Source organism: Cupressus sempervirens, chromosome 3 (genome assembly GCF_028749045.1).
Source record: "Cupressus sempervirens isolate cs-2001-9-10 chromosome 3, ASM2874904v1, whole genome shotgun sequence".
Classification (NCBI taxonomy): Eukaryota; Viridiplantae; Streptophyta; class Pinopsida; order Cupressales; family Cupressaceae; genus Cupressus; species Cupressus sempervirens.
This window is the reverse complement of record NC_143120.1, coordinates 177,395,075-177,411,033: the sequence shown is the minus strand read 5'-3', so window position 1 is coordinate 177,411,033 and position 15,959 is coordinate 177,395,075. Positions and strand designations below refer to the sequence as shown.

The following is a 15,959-nucleotide window of genomic DNA, read 5'->3' as shown; positions in this document are numbered from 1 at the left end:
TACACACATACCAATTTACAATCCTTATATTAAATGCACAACACAAATTAAATAAACCTATCACTTAGAACCAATAAAAAAAAACTCAGTCAAAGAAGGAACCGAGTATCATAAGAAACCATTGAGCCAACTCGACACTTGAAGCAACTCGACCAACACAGGAACTCGGTCGATATTGGAGCACAAAAATACTAGCACTAGGAAATAAATGAAACTCAACAATGCTGGAACTCAGTCAACACTACAACTTGAAAATAACAAGAAAGATAGAAAGGAAACCTAGGATGCTCCTGCATTAGTTTGGCCCATCACGATCTTGCACATACCCATTGTGTGAGAGAAGTGCTAAAGTAGAAATTGAATAAAATTATTTATTCATACTCTTGATTATTAGAATAAAGGCATAGAGCTTTAGTATGGAAAGCTATAATTGTAGGTGGAAGCATTTAGTCTATTGCTTTCTCATGATAGTTCTTAATTATTATCTATTATTAATTTCATGAGATTTTTGGCCATTTAAATCTTGATGGGAGTCATAGAGAACGGACTTCACCAACCTCAAGATTAACAAAATAAATCTCAATGGATGAATTGAACCTTGTGTCACTCACTAAACTAACACTCTGGTGAACTAGGGCGATCAAGAAGATTAATTGATTAAAATAAATGTAAAGCTTAAAAGAATGCAAGGTAAATTGAAGAAATAGAAGTAACTTGACTATACTAACATATATAAATATTTGAAGTAGTACAAACAATAGGGAAAATTGTCAATAATAATGACCCTGCTCTATGAGATCATTGTCTTGTTCATGCTAGTGCAAGTTTGGGACTAGAATGTGAATACAAGAATACAATGCAACACACACACACACACACACACACACACATTCTTATGAATAGACTACAAAAACCTAAATAGGAAAGTACAAGTTGGAAATTAAACGAACAAAAGGGAGAATTTGTCTAAGAACACAAAATAGAAAGACAACAAAGCTATTTAGAAATTGGATTATTAAAAAGGAAATAAGAGGATAAGGAAACTTATCGAGTGTATGTAGAAAAATCCCAAGGTCTCTCACTCCTTCCTCTATCAAACCATATACACAAATATAAAAGGAAAAAGTGTTGTGGTTTTTAGAGACCTATCACATTCAAATCTATGTTTTGGTGTTTCCACCTTCATGACAACTAAATAGATAGATGTATAAATTTGGTGATAGATAAAATAAAAAGAATACAATAAAGACACTATGACATGCTTAAATAAAATGATATGGATAGGTGAGTGAACTCCCCTTCAGGGCCATGAGATTAGAGCTTGATCAAGAAGTTGAGATGGTGACAAAGGAAGTGGAGAGCTACAACACAAGAGTGCTAAGACACTACAAAAGTTGTTTAAGAGTGAAAAAGAAGAGGTTAGAGAGCCTGTGGAAGAACCAAATGCAAGAAGATATTCAAATTCCCTAGAAGAGATTGAAATGGAGGAAAATTGTGATGTTACAAGAAGGCCAAATGATTCCTGATGTTGGTGGGTAGTGGGAAAGTGTGTTAGATTGTAAAGATAGAAAGTGTAACACCCAAATGACCACTCATTCATCTACAGACTCACAAGATGAATGGGCAATTTACAGACACCTTTACCACACACAAGCATCTTGAGTGAAATAAGTCATGTGATAAAGGATTTAGACATGAAGGTGACAAAACGAATAGAGGAATACGAAGGGTTATGATTTTATTATTATTATTGGATAAGGTAGAGACATTATGTTTTGAGGAATTTTAGCGAGTACATCATAATTAATTATATGAGAGCTAATCTAGAGAAAACTTATTTGAGGGTCCATGTGGAGTTGCCTCTAGGAAAAAAACCCTGAATATAGTGAGATTACAATATACAACATAGAAGCAACTTAGTTAAACATGCAAGATGAAAGAAAACAATAAGGATAAGATAGTGATCATTGATGGTAGGTTACTATCAGTAGAAATTATGCTATGCTAGATAGCCATACGATAAGATGATTTTGATTGAGTGAACACAAGTAGAAAATTTGCTAGATAATAGTATGGTAGGGTGAATTTGATTATGCTGGTGCAAGTAAAAAAACTAGATAGTCACACAATAGGGCAAGAGTTTTTGACAACATTGATATGGGTATTCAAGCTAGATGTTCATGCGGTAGGGAGAAAGATACACTAGTACATGAAGCAAATCGAGATGACTATACAATAGAGTGAATTAATTGATAGGTTGATTAACCCCCATAGAGATCTAGACAAACATATCAAAATTTTAGATTTTTATAGAAAATAAGAAATAATAGCTGACCCTTGGATTGGAACATGTTGCACGAATGGAAACATAAAGCATTCTAATTAAGAATAAATGAGACTTTTTAGCACATTAACACAACAATATGCTTCCATGGAATTTTTCCCCAAAATAGGTGAAATGTGATGTCTACAATACCAATGCAATAATGAAAAGAAATGGGTATCTAGTTCTGTGGCATTGAACCCCATAAGAGTAAGAAGGTTTTTGATATATGACTATATGAGGGTATTTCATCAGGGTCAAGGTCTTTAGATCTAAAAAATAAGACATGAAAATAGAGGGAAAAAAAAAGGCCTAAATGCCCCAACAGTTTGAATCGTCCTTGAATGTCAAAATTAAATATATGACAAGTAGAAGACCATGATAATAAATAAAAGAAGCATACAACAATCACATTGTGTCTTTGAGTATGAATGTAGTAACTTGGGTTCTACAAAGGGGCACAATATTTAATGAAAAACACAAGGGAACACATACATGCCCCCCCAATCTATAGTCATAGAAGTGGAAACTACCTCATAGATCATCTCCCAACATGTCATCGATGATCATCCTCCCAATCTTTGATCATATGAAAAAGGGAGGTTGAGGCTGTGGTGAAACAATTGCCACCACAGGTCCAAATGTCTCACAAGGATGATGTTCTTCAACATTTTTAATAAAAAATCTAACTGAGACAAGTGTAAGGGATTGTATAAGATTAACATCAACACAAGAATCTCCTCAAGCAAGTCAAACATAAATGCATCATAGGATGCAAACATATCAACCTAAGGCAAGGTTGAAAGAGCCATTGCCAACCTCTATGATAGGGGATACCTTCCAAACCAATGTAGCAGGCCTAAGAATTGTAGGAAAGTTAGGATGATGATCAATAGATAGAAAAAGCTAGGCACCTACATGATTGCACTTGACACCACAAGTGTATGTGTAGCATGTTTATAGGTTTAGCGAACGACTGGGATATTAGGAAGACAAGTGATCAACATAGGTTCTTAGGAAGGAGAGATGAATACTTGGACTTGCTTGGCATGAGGCCCAACAACTACAACCAAAGCAATAAGAAGTGAAACAAAGGATGTTATTAGATAAGGGTAGACAAAGTAGGAGCTAAAATAGACAACAAAGACATAAGGGTTCAATATTTGTCTTCGTGTTAGCCTTACATATAAGGGTCTTAGCATGTTGGTGAGGCTTACAATTGTGTAGAAGCTAGTTAATGTGAAGTTATAAAATAGGATGAGAAACTTGTAGATGCAATAATTTATCCAATGAAATTCAATACCACGCATATCATATACTCTTGAATTTATGTCACTCAGTTAAAATGCAAGACACTAAGATAATTACATCATTGAAGCATCTAGAGGAACAACAATGACATACATCAACTTCTTGTATGAAACTTGGTGCATTTTTGCAAATCATATACCATATAACAATGATTGGCATCTAGAAGAACACAATGTCTAGATAAGCACATTACACATACACCCCATAGCGTACATAAAATGCATTCCGTAAGGAAAACATGCCACTAAGTACAAAACACAATAAGGAGTAGGAACATCGATGAACACCGAATTTAATAAAAACTGGCAATGTCATGCAATCTCAAGGCAACGAACACATGCCGGTAGAGAATGTTGTTCTATTACAACGCTGAATTTATAAGTTTTTGTTGGGATGGAATAGTCAGTATGAAGTGATCCTGCGCAGTTAGAAATCCTTTATGAATATTGAAATTAATTTATTTGTGTAAGAATGTTTTTAAATAAGATAATTCTGAAAAATGGGAAAACAACTGAACGGCTGACAGCTGTGGGATTTGAACCCACGCCCTTTCGGACCAGAGCCTAAATCTGGCGCCTTAGACCACTCGGCCAAACTGTCCTATGAATTTTACGAGTTTTTTGTTTCTAAATCTACATAAAGAAAACGTATGCGCTAAACTGATAAATATAAATAAAAACGAACTTACTCAAATAGAGGGCCTATAGCTCAGTGGTAGAGCATTCGACTGCAGATCGAGAGGTCACCGGTTCGAACCCGGTTGGGCCCTTTTCTTGGTTTAGGATGCGAAATTAAATCTCACTTTTAAACTCTCAAACCTTTGTTTCATTATTAAGAATTCTTTCAATGTGTTTTCAAATATGGGCATTATGCTTTTCATCTACCCATTATTTGGAATGCTTGAACAGAAGATTGTAAAAGATGTTAAAGCCATAGCTACTCTAATCACAATACCTGGAATCTATATAGAATGCAGTCAGCTCCATATTTCTATTTCTATTTTTAAGACAATTTGTCTATAAAAAGACGACGTTGATAATTATATCATAAAAACAACAAATATATCATAATTATATGCAATTAAAGGTTAAGCCTTTCTTATAACAACTGCAGAGCTTCATCATATAACCATTGGATTAAGCTCACTTTTAGATACACAGCACTTTTCCATTATTGAAAAAATATACAGATCGAATCCTAAAATGATCTTATCACTTATGCTATTTGCATCCATCAAACAATTTTTTTCCAACAATCTCAATCATATTTCATCTATTTGACCCTCTTTTGTGAGAAGTTAATGCAACTTAAAAATTATAGAAGAGCAAAATTTGCCTATCTTCAAGAAACCAATTATAAAAACCTCTTCATCTTCACCTACTTCAAAAGTTCCAAAGTTTGATGGATGAGAGTGGATTCTCAGGAATTTCAGTTATGGGAATGGTAACTGTTGTTCAACTATTGCTGCAACAGGAGATTCCATTGATCAGGGGAAAATATGAAATTTCATTCATCCATTGTTAAGTCCTAAAAACAAGAGAGAAAGAAACTGTGTCAATTTCCATACATAAGAAAAACATGAACACTTGCAGAAACCAAATCAGTATTTACTTGAAAGATTGAAGGCTGTTCCTCATTAACATCTTCCCCATTTTCTTCAATCAGATCTATAAAAAGTGGTTCTCTCATGGAAATTGCTGTTCCATAAAAATCATCAATTTTCTCATCCTTTCTTAATACAAAATTTGCATCCTCTGTAGATTGAGACTCGTTATTTTCATGAGTCAAGGAGAATGTATCACTTTTTGTGGGTAATGTAAGAACTATCTTTTGATAATAAGTTTCTTCAAGTTGTTAGTTGAAGGAAGCACTTCATAGAGACCACAAATAGAGGACCAAAACAGTAGGGAAGGAATATGATCTAAGTGTACTATTTAGAAAATAATTTGTTTTTGTTTCTTTTTTTTGTGAACATTGTAGAGTTTTTTTTGGAAGAGTATGTACCATTTATTAGTTCATGTCTATGGTAGAAATACTATTGCATTCGTTTTGGGGAGAAGCTATAAAATTTCAAGAAGCTGTAAATTTCATTGTAAGGTCGAACCAAATCAGAATGAAAGGAATTAGTAACATTTGAAGCAAATTTAGAGTAATTCTAACTTGTTATTTTGATTGGCTTTCTAGTTCGCTTACCATTTATTAGTTCATGTCTATGGCAAAAATACTATTGCATTCGTTTTGGGGAGAAGCTATAAAATTCCAAGAAGCTATAAACTTCATTGTAAGGTCGAACCATATCAGAATGAAAGGAATTAGTAACATTTGAAGCAAATTTAGAGGAATTCCAACTTGTTATTTTGATTGGCTTTCTAGTTCGCTTGTTGTTTTCAGCCTTGTACATCCATGTACAGCCTGAAAATGATGTATTATCGATATGGTAGAGTAGGAAAATGAATAATCCTTACATTTCTTTTGGTTTGAATTTATTCAATGTAGATTTGAGAAAGTTATGAGCATTTTATGGATGACAGTTTTTTTAGATTTTCAAATTACAGTCATATTGAAGCAACATGTATGAATGTTTAATTGTTGTTTCAAGAGATGAAAATTATATTTTTGGAAAGAGGGATGCTATATCTTTCTAATGCAATCGGTTGGTACATTTTTGTTAAGTTTTTTATAAGTTATGACCATTTTAGTAAAAACTAGTTTTTAACCATCTTCAACAGAGTCATAGAAAATGGGTCTTAGTGTAGATACCATAACTTTGGATTCTAACATTGGATGTTTCTGATTTTTGGATATGTTGTTGGAAACCTAACTGTGCCTAATCTGGATGGTTGGATTGAAGAAATAAAATTGGGTTAAAAAGTTATGAATCTCTCTACGTAGGCCTATCTCGAATGGCATAATTGAAGTCTATGTTTTCTAGTTTGATTTGTTATTTGATAATAGTGATTTGATGGATGATTGTATTGGAAAATATGTATTGATGCCTCTATTATGTTGAATAAATTGTATTTAAGATGGAAATACATGAGTGATTTGAAGGTTCTTGAAGGGTTTTAATATGCTACTTGCAACAAAAAAGGTAGTCAATTCACTATGTAAGACGAGAAATCTCCATGAAAATATCTTCATCATGTTTTGTTTATGGAGAAGCAACAAAGTCAATCATGTTTTAATTCAATGAGGGAGTTGGGGTTTGTTAGTAATGTAGAACCCACTTAAAGAAAACAATTGGTTTTGCAAGGAACTCAAGAATTGGGCAAATCATGATTTCTAAGAATTCTTTTCAATATTAGAAGGAATATTTTTAGTTTCTTTTTTAGTATCAAGATGTGTTAGCTGGATACTTCTATTAGAAGGTTGGTTGCTAATTTTAAAGATTTAAGCAGAGCTAAGACTTCATTAGAACATTGCATTAGAAAAGCAATATTAGTGCATATGGCCTTTGTTTTCTTTTCTTTTTAAAAACTCTACTTTTGCATTAAGGTTTTGCAATTAAATCTTTTAGTGTTTTTGGATAGACTTCTTGAAGGTTTCTCAATGTTGGAGGTATGTCAAATTCTATTACCGACCCATTAAGTGTGAATATATTATTTTCGTTAAAATTGTTTATGATTCTAATGTAATTTTTGAAGCATTTTGCATCACAAAAAAAAAGAATTGGTGTTTGATTAAAGTTCTGAAAAAATAATCACCTAAAACTTCTTCTAGACTAGGATTACTTCCTTTTTTCTTCTAAATCTTGGGTTTGGATGTGTTTTTTTACCATTTTCAACTATGAAACACCTAATGTGCTATTATCTATTCTAATATCTAGATTGGTAGTATTTATGGATACCCTTAGAGGGATATTAGATTGTTGGCATATAAGCTCTCTAATATCAACTTGTAACAACTACTGATAATAGTGATTTGATGGATGATTGTATTGGAAAATATGTATTGATGCCTCTATTGTGTTGAATAAATTGTATTTAAGATGGAAATACGTGAGTGATTTGAAGGTTCTTGAAGGGTTTTAATATGCTACTTGCAACAAAAAAGGTAGTCAATTCACTATGTAAGATGAGAAATCTCCATGAAAATCTCTTCATCATGTTTTGTTTATGGAGAAGCAACAAAGTCAATCATGTTTTAATTCAATGAGGGAGTTGGGGTTTGTTAGTAATGTAGAACCCACTTAAAGAAAACAATTGGTTTTGCAAGGAACTCAAGAATTAGGCAAATCGTGATTTCTGAGAATTCTTGTCAATATTAGAAGGAATATTTTTAGTTTCTTTTTTAGTATCAACATGTGTTAGGTGGATACTTCTATTAGAAGGTTGGTTACTAATTTTAAAGATTTAAGCAGAGCTAAGACTTCATTAGAACATTGCATTAGAAAAGCAATATTAGTGTGTATGGCCTTTTCTTTTCTTTTCTTATTAACAACTCTACTTTTGCATTAAGGTTTTGCAATTAAAGCTTTTAGTGTTTTTGGATAGACTTCTTGAAGGTTTCTCAATGTTGGAGGTATGTCAAATTCTATTACCGACCCATTAAGTGTGAATATATTATTTTCGTTAAAATTGCTTGTGATTCTAATGTAATTTTTGAAGCATTTTGCATCACAAAAAAATGAATTGGTGTTTGATTAAAGTTCTAAAAAAATAATCACCTAAAACTTCTTCTAGACTAGGATTACTTCCTTTTTTCTTCTAAATCTTGGGTTTGGATGTGTTTTCTTACCATCTTCAACTATGAAACACCTAATGTGCTATTATCTATTCTAATATCTAGATTGGTAGTATTTATGGATACCCTTAGAGGGATATTATATTGTTGGCATATAAGCTCTCTAATATCAACTTGTAACAACTACCTTCAATTGTTACTATTTTTTTACTTAACATTAATCATCAACTTAACCAAACAATCATCTTTCACTTGATTCAGTAGTGGTGATGTAATAATAACCCCTTTGGTATCACTATAGATCTTTTTGCTAAACCTTATCATGCCTTTCCGTGAACATGTTAGTTTCTTAGTTATATTTGGAATGCAATGTTTTAATCTATAGAGTAATTTTTTTTTCGTGTTAGCAAATGGTGGTGCTTACTTGTTTACAATTATAATATTTTATATGCTCTTAGTTTTAATGATAACAATTATGTCTATGATGATGTCATATCATGTGTTTCAGTTGATGATTATAGTTGTCTTTGTGATGATTAGATTCATATATTAGGAAATTATGTTATTTATATTTGTGGTTTACTATTTGTACTTACCCCATACTTGCATGTGTATGGTGTTCATGTCTATTTTATATTTATTTTTGACGTGCCTAATGTGGTCGAGGGAGGGAGTCATAGTCAAATATGAGTTGTGATCTATATGGTGTACCACTCCTCGCCATTGTCTATTATGTATAGATATATAATGTACATGCTTATCTTTTATTCAAGTTTATAGGTATTGGGCATCGACTTTCCTGAATTGTCAAGATGAGTGCACCTTATCGTAATATCTCAATAGTAAGAGAGGGGAGATAATGTTTAGGTTTGAATCCAAAACTAAGCCTATTATTGTCATCATAATGAGTACAAGTATATGACTAACTACCCATCTCAATTTGTCAAGGTGATGTAAGTTTGTGAACTTACCCCTCGAAAAAAAAAAATTGTATTTTGTTAGAAAAAATTTGTTGGTTGTATGCCAAGTGTTTATCATGGTATGTGAATCAACCAAGAAAATTAGTTAAGATTAATTAAAATTTGAAATCATTATATTTATTCGAATAAGGAAATATTAAAATATAAGATTATTTAATTAATTAAATATAGTTTATTAATTTGGAAACGTAATTTAAAAGTTGAATTGTAAAAGAAGAGAATTTAATTAAATAATGAAGATGAGTGAGTATTGTAGACACCTAAATCTGATTACACCATTATGTAACCATATTTAGTCATCTTCTAGGACATTATTGATTAAATATTTTATATTTAATTAATTAATCGTCATCCCCTAGTTAACTAAGTTACTTAATTAACTATAGGCCAATTGGTAAAATCAAATGATAACCCAAAATCAATTTATCAATTAAATCCTTATTCCTCTATTTAAATTAAATTGAATAAATCTATTTAATTTAACTTAATCTTCTGCTCAGCCTTGTTGCAAGCCTTGGTCACACCCCAATCATCATCATTGGGATGCATCCTTCCCAATCCTTGTTTTCAAGTATATCATTACCTTATCCACATCACCCTACCCACCCTCAATCCACTATCTTCTCATCCCAAGCTTTTCATCCCCTCTATCTACTCATCTCAAACTTTTTTGCTATCCTCTCATCTTGATTTTTTCATCCACTATCTTCTCATTATGAGCTTCTCATCCACTATCTTCTCATCTCGAGCTTTTGATATGCTATCTTGATCTTTTCATCCACTATCTTCTCATTATGATACTTTCATTCACTATCTTCTCATTCTAAGCTTCTTATCCACTATCTTCTCATCTTGAGCTTTTGATCCACTAACTTGATCTTTTCATCCACTTGTTATAAATAGGAATTGTTGGGGGGGTGAATCAGTAATCTACAAACTTTAGTCACCAACTGGATATTATTTGTTACTTTAAACCATACATAACAAAGTAATAATGTAATGTTGAACAATAACAGTAACCATGCGCAGAGATAACTCATAACACCATATTTTGTTAACTAGGGAAACCCTAGCCAAGGGAAAACCCCAATGGAGATGATACCCACTAGATAATATATTGATATATAAGTTCCTTGTTAGAGAATGGACCCTATTAGGAGTCAATGAGAAAATTCAGTATAGAGAGTCCCTGTTAGGAGACTTTGAATCCCTGTTAGAAGATTCTAACCCTGTTAGGAGTTGTTCCAACCCTGTTAGGTGTTGTGGTATAGTAGATGCAAGATGAGCCCACTACCCAAACATGCACTTCCAATTAAAAGAAGAGCTCATTTCCCAAACAAGTAATCAGACTTCCAGAATGTAGGTATTGTAACTTCTTTCTTGACTAATCTTTGATCTTTAGCTCAATCTCAAATAAACAAAATAATTTTACAAAATTTTGCATATAATCGCTTTCACAAAAGTTCGCATACAATTGCTTAACACAAGTACTACACTTTTCTTTTAATTTGAATTCACAAGATGTCATTTGCATGAATACCATGCCTTTACACAAATTGTTGCTAGGTCAACTAAGACCATAATACACTTTTCCAACTTAGAGTAAACATCTAGGATGTCGGCCCTAATTGGTCAAGTAATTATTTTGTAAACAAAATAATTCCTTTCCTTTAATTCTATTGTCCTATTTCACTACTGAAACACAAATATCTCTTTTCTGTATAGTCCATACTAACTTTTGAGGTTATACACATCATCATCAACATGTATACTATCTCCATCTAACTTTTCTAGTCATAATATGACATTAGTAACAAGTTACATATAAAACAATACACTATTGTATACCAAATTTATACTTAGACAATTTCTAAGTACCAAAAGCTAAGTATCTTTATTTCCAAGGTTTCCTGTAAGCATGTACATCATGTGTTTCCATAAATGACAATAATTACATATCTTCATTAGCCAATTGTCAACACCACTATCTTCTCATTTTGAGATTTTCATCCACTATCTTCTCATCCTGAGCTTTTCATCCACTGTCTCCTCATCCCAAACTTTTCATCCGCTATCTTGACCTTTTTATGCACTATCTCCTTATCCCAAGCTTTTCATCTACTATCTTGAGATTTTATCTACTATCTCCTCATCCAAATATTTTTATCCACTGATCTTCTCATCCAAAACCTTTCATCCACTATCTTCTCATCTTTATCTTTCCTGCTGCTATCTTATCATGTTGATATTTTGTACGATACTCCCTTGTAAATACTTTAGTCTATCAGATGTATATTCCTTGTGTGTCAGTCCTTAGCTTGGTACCATTGTATACCTCTCATCTCTTCATAGTAGTTCATGTGTGATAGCAAATTGTAGTTATCTTGGTTAGGTGCTCTAGTGAATCCTTATATGAGATCTCTTGTCATCAAAATGTTGTCCTAAATAGTTGTGATTGCCCATCTCATCCTAGTCCTCAATATTACCAATAGATACTTATAGGATGCATCCTGATCTTGGTCCGTCAGTATCTAGTCCTACTGATCTCTTTGGCAAAAGGTTAACTTTTTCATGGATTTATATTTTCTTTCGATTTATTTTCTTTTTGGGATTTCAATTTTTGTTCTTAAAGTATCTCTTCTAGGTGAATTGGGTTATTCCCTCCTTAAGGTCACCGTGATCTTTTATATCATGGTGTGTTGCAAATGGGGCAATTTAAGAGCAAGGTCTTGATCAAGTCTTTCATCTTTTCTTTCTTGCTTGTGAATTAGTCGGATGTGACCCTTGCATAATCTAAATGTGTGACCACCTATGGTTACATGTTGCACTTGATAAATATCATTTTCCTATGGGTTACCCAGTGTCATTTCCACTCTAATTCCTCTAGGATACATGTGTAATGCAGGGGCAATCATTGTGTGTTTGTTTCAAGTTAGTCTCATGTAATATTGGTGAAAAAGTCTTGATGTTCATAGCAATCTTGGTATGTCTCTATTATTCCTATATTAAACTAAGTGCTTAACTATATGGTTATACTTCACTATGAAGTACCCCATGCTCAAGATTCAATGGATTCTATCTCCCCTCTATTCCCTTGCACAAAATCCCATAGTATCCAATCCCACATCAATCATAATCATAACTCCTGCATCAATCATAATCATAGCTCCTGCATCAATCATAATCTTAGTCATCACCAATCATAATCTCCCCAACCCTACCATCTTCCAAATCACTTCCTAGGTTCAATTTAAACAACCAATCACCCCCCTCCCCCTGTAACCAGTGTTCTTAACCCTTGGTTTTCCTTTGTATCATTCTCCCATAGTGAGAGTATGAGCTTCCTTAAACCCCCTCTCTTAGTCATTCTACATCCTCTTACTCACATTGGTTTGTTATAACTTTTCAATCAGTCACCAAGCTTCATTTTCTCTCCCTGCCACCTTCTTGAGGGGCATCACATAGTTCATTCTCTCCTCTTCTACTCAAGACTGGGGGAACCATGTTTCTTTAAAAATATTCTTTGCATCATTTATATTTGAACTTCTTTGAAATAATGTTGTCCCAAAACTATGTCAAAGAGGGGCAAAATGTAGACACCTAAATCTGATTACACCATTATGTAGCCATATTTAGTCATCTTATAGGACATCATTGATTAAATATTTTAAATTTAATGAATTAATTTCCATCCCCTAGTTAATTAAGTTATTTAATTAACTATATTCCAATTGGTAAAATCAAATGATAACAAAAAATCAATTTATCAATTAAATCCCCATTCCTCTATTTAAATTAAATTCAATAAATCTATTTAATTTAATCTCACATCCCCCTTTTATTAATAAATTATTTAATAAAACATCCTAAACCCCTAAAACCATCCCTAAACCCTATCATTACCCCTAATTCAACCCATTCACCCATACTAACCTCGCTTAGCCAACTAACCAACCCATCCCATCAAAGCTAAGTCACTTACCTCCTAACCACCTTTCTAAGCTAAGCCTAATCCCCCTCCTAAACATGTGCACAACTTTAAGCAAGGGTTAAGACTTTCTAAACCAAGTCAATTTCAACAGTGTCCCTTATCCTCTTCCATTCCTATCCAAGAGCATTAATGGCTCTTACATGCCATAAATGTGCCCTTAAATGCCTCTTACATCCCTCTTACACAGTCCTCCTCCCTCATAACTCCCTTTGACCATCCATTTTTTCCATCCTCTCACACTCATCCTCCCTATGACAAGTTTCACTCCTTGATTGGCTCCAAACCAACACAATCCATGTGCTTCCCTTTCAGAGATCCTAGCACTCACTCACCATTCTTCCATCCTTACATCCTAACCCTCCATCTCACTACCCCTTGGCCTATAAATAAAACCCTCTCCTCTCACAATCCATATCATCTCCAAATACAAACTTATAATGTCATATTGACCACTACAACACTGTCATTTCACACCCTTACCATGTTAAAATCCATCTTCACCTCCATTATTGAATCTTTCTCCCATCCCCATGCATGACCACTTACCACTTGAAGCTTGAGCATATTGGAGAACACATCCATCTGTATTAGGACACATGACATCATCATAGGCTACACATTTGAGGAGCTTATCATTATTGGTTTGCTTTCCTCCATGTTGTAAGTTTTCGTCTTATCATAAGTGTTAGTTTATTTTGTATTGTGAATGCTTTTTTAACCTTAGTATTCCATTTGCAATTACTAAAATAGGTGATATAGTTCCTAGATGCAATATTGACCATGGAGCTCAGTCATTGAATGTGCTTGATCATTGAAGGTGCTCGATCAACTGAGGGAGCTCGACATACATTGGGTTTGTCAACTTATACTATATTTCATAGTATGTATTGGGTTCTCAACATGTATTCTTTCTTGATGATGCTTGGAGTTTTTTGATGCTCGACAACTTGACATGTTGATTGGTATTCTTATATATTTTCTTGGCCAACTTGGTGCATTTATTCCACATGGAGTGTGACCGTGATGTGGAGTGATTGTAGGGATATGCGTGGACCTATTTGGGTCTTGGCTCTTTATCATAAAAGAATTTAATTTTTTTGTAAGATCACTTAAGGTATTTTGTATTTAATTCAATTTTTAGAGGATTTTATTCATAGTAGGCTGACTTATGACTAGAGTGTTTATTTAATGTAGGGGTTTATTTAATTTGTAACTTGCTAGGATGACTTGTGACTTAGTTGGGTATAAGTAGAGGGTCTTGTGGAGCCTTGAATCATTATTCATCCAAGATGGAGAAAAGGAGAAACTTAGAGGAGAAAAGTTTGAGCAGAGCTAGTAGTCATGGCTGATGAGGCATATTAATGTCTCAAATTTGATATAGTTTTTATAGTTTGAACTTACTCTTTGAGCCTTGTGAAAAAAACTTCTGAAATATTTGTTTTAAATATCTTTTGAACTTATGCCAGATACAGCTAGAACTTATTAAACCAACGGATAGTGGCTATGATACACTTTGCTTAATATTATACATAGAATGTAGTATTTCATATAAATAGTTTAGGCTATGTTCTAATATTTGAATAAGAGTAGGAATGTTATTGTGCATATGTGTTTCGGATCTAACTTTTAGAAATAAAGAAATGGCTAAAAGAGTGGTGATTACCATATTAAAGGAAGAAGATGATGAAGATCGATCATGGCAAAGGAAGCACAAATAAGTTCCTTTGAATAAGCCACTCCTACAGAGGAGTTATTGTTCCAGAAAAACTAGGAAGACCTGACTTGCTATATTTCCTACGAGCTATTATTCTATTGCTTAATCAATTTCCTATGTCATGGTTGACATTGTACCTTCTTTTTCTGGCAATGTTTGTTCATGGTTTTTTTTTATGTCATGTTTTCAATAGGTACCTAATCCTCTATATAATCAATTTGGGAGGGATCGTCTTGAAAGAGGGAGAAAAATTAATGAAGCAATAGACAATACTAGTTTGAGATTTAGAAGTTACTCTTTTCTATTTTTCATGCATTATTCAGTGATGTAATCAAAGACGGATTTTAATGAGAGAGTGATTTTGAAATACCTATTGTGTTCTTAGTTAGTTGAAGCCAACCAAGGGGGGCGACTTGGGAGGTGGAATAGATTTAGGTAGAGTAGATTCATTCTTTGCAATTTCCTATTTTAGGATAGATTTATTGTATTAGTCCTGCAACATTGTTACTCTGAAAGTTCCTACAATACTTGTGCAAAATGATCATGATGGATGTTTGAATTGCTAACTAGTTTAGAATTCATTTTCTGAAGTTTTATATAGTTATCTATTGTTAGTCTGAGTGTGTTTACTATTCTGTATCAATAGTATAGATTCCTTAGATTCCTTTCATGCATTTTACCTTCCTGTAGCATAGGTGTTAAGTCTCTTGAAGGAACTTAGTGCACATATCATGCTCACCCATTTCAAGTCCTACATCCCTGGGTTGACAATTCAAGTGTATTTCATGATGGAATATATAGTTTTCAAAATAGACATAGCATCCTTGAGAGGGATAATGGTGTGATTTTCTTCATCTATTATGGAACCATACAATGACTTGGAGAACAAAAAGGTTAATTGGTAGCTTCCAAGCACAATTTTAGATTATTCTTGGAGTTTCTACCAGATTGTGTGTC

The 15,959-nt window shown here is 33.2% G+C and overlaps 2 non-coding genes across 2 annotated transcripts; one reads left to right on the top strand and one right to left on the bottom strand.

The window, feature by feature from the left end:
* Positions 1-4,154: 4,154 nt before the first annotated feature.
* Positions 4,155-4,234, bottom strand: TRNAL-UAG (transfer RNA leucine (anticodon UAG)). Its single transcript has one exon. It is a non-coding gene; the product is annotated as a tRNA-Leu (tRNA).
* Positions 4,235-4,331: 97 nt separating this feature from the next.
* On the top strand, positions 4,332-4,403 carry TRNAC-GCA (transfer RNA cysteine (anticodon GCA)). Its single transcript has one exon. It is a non-coding gene; the product is annotated as a tRNA-Cys (tRNA).
* Positions 4,404-15,959: the final 11,556 nt, after the last annotated feature.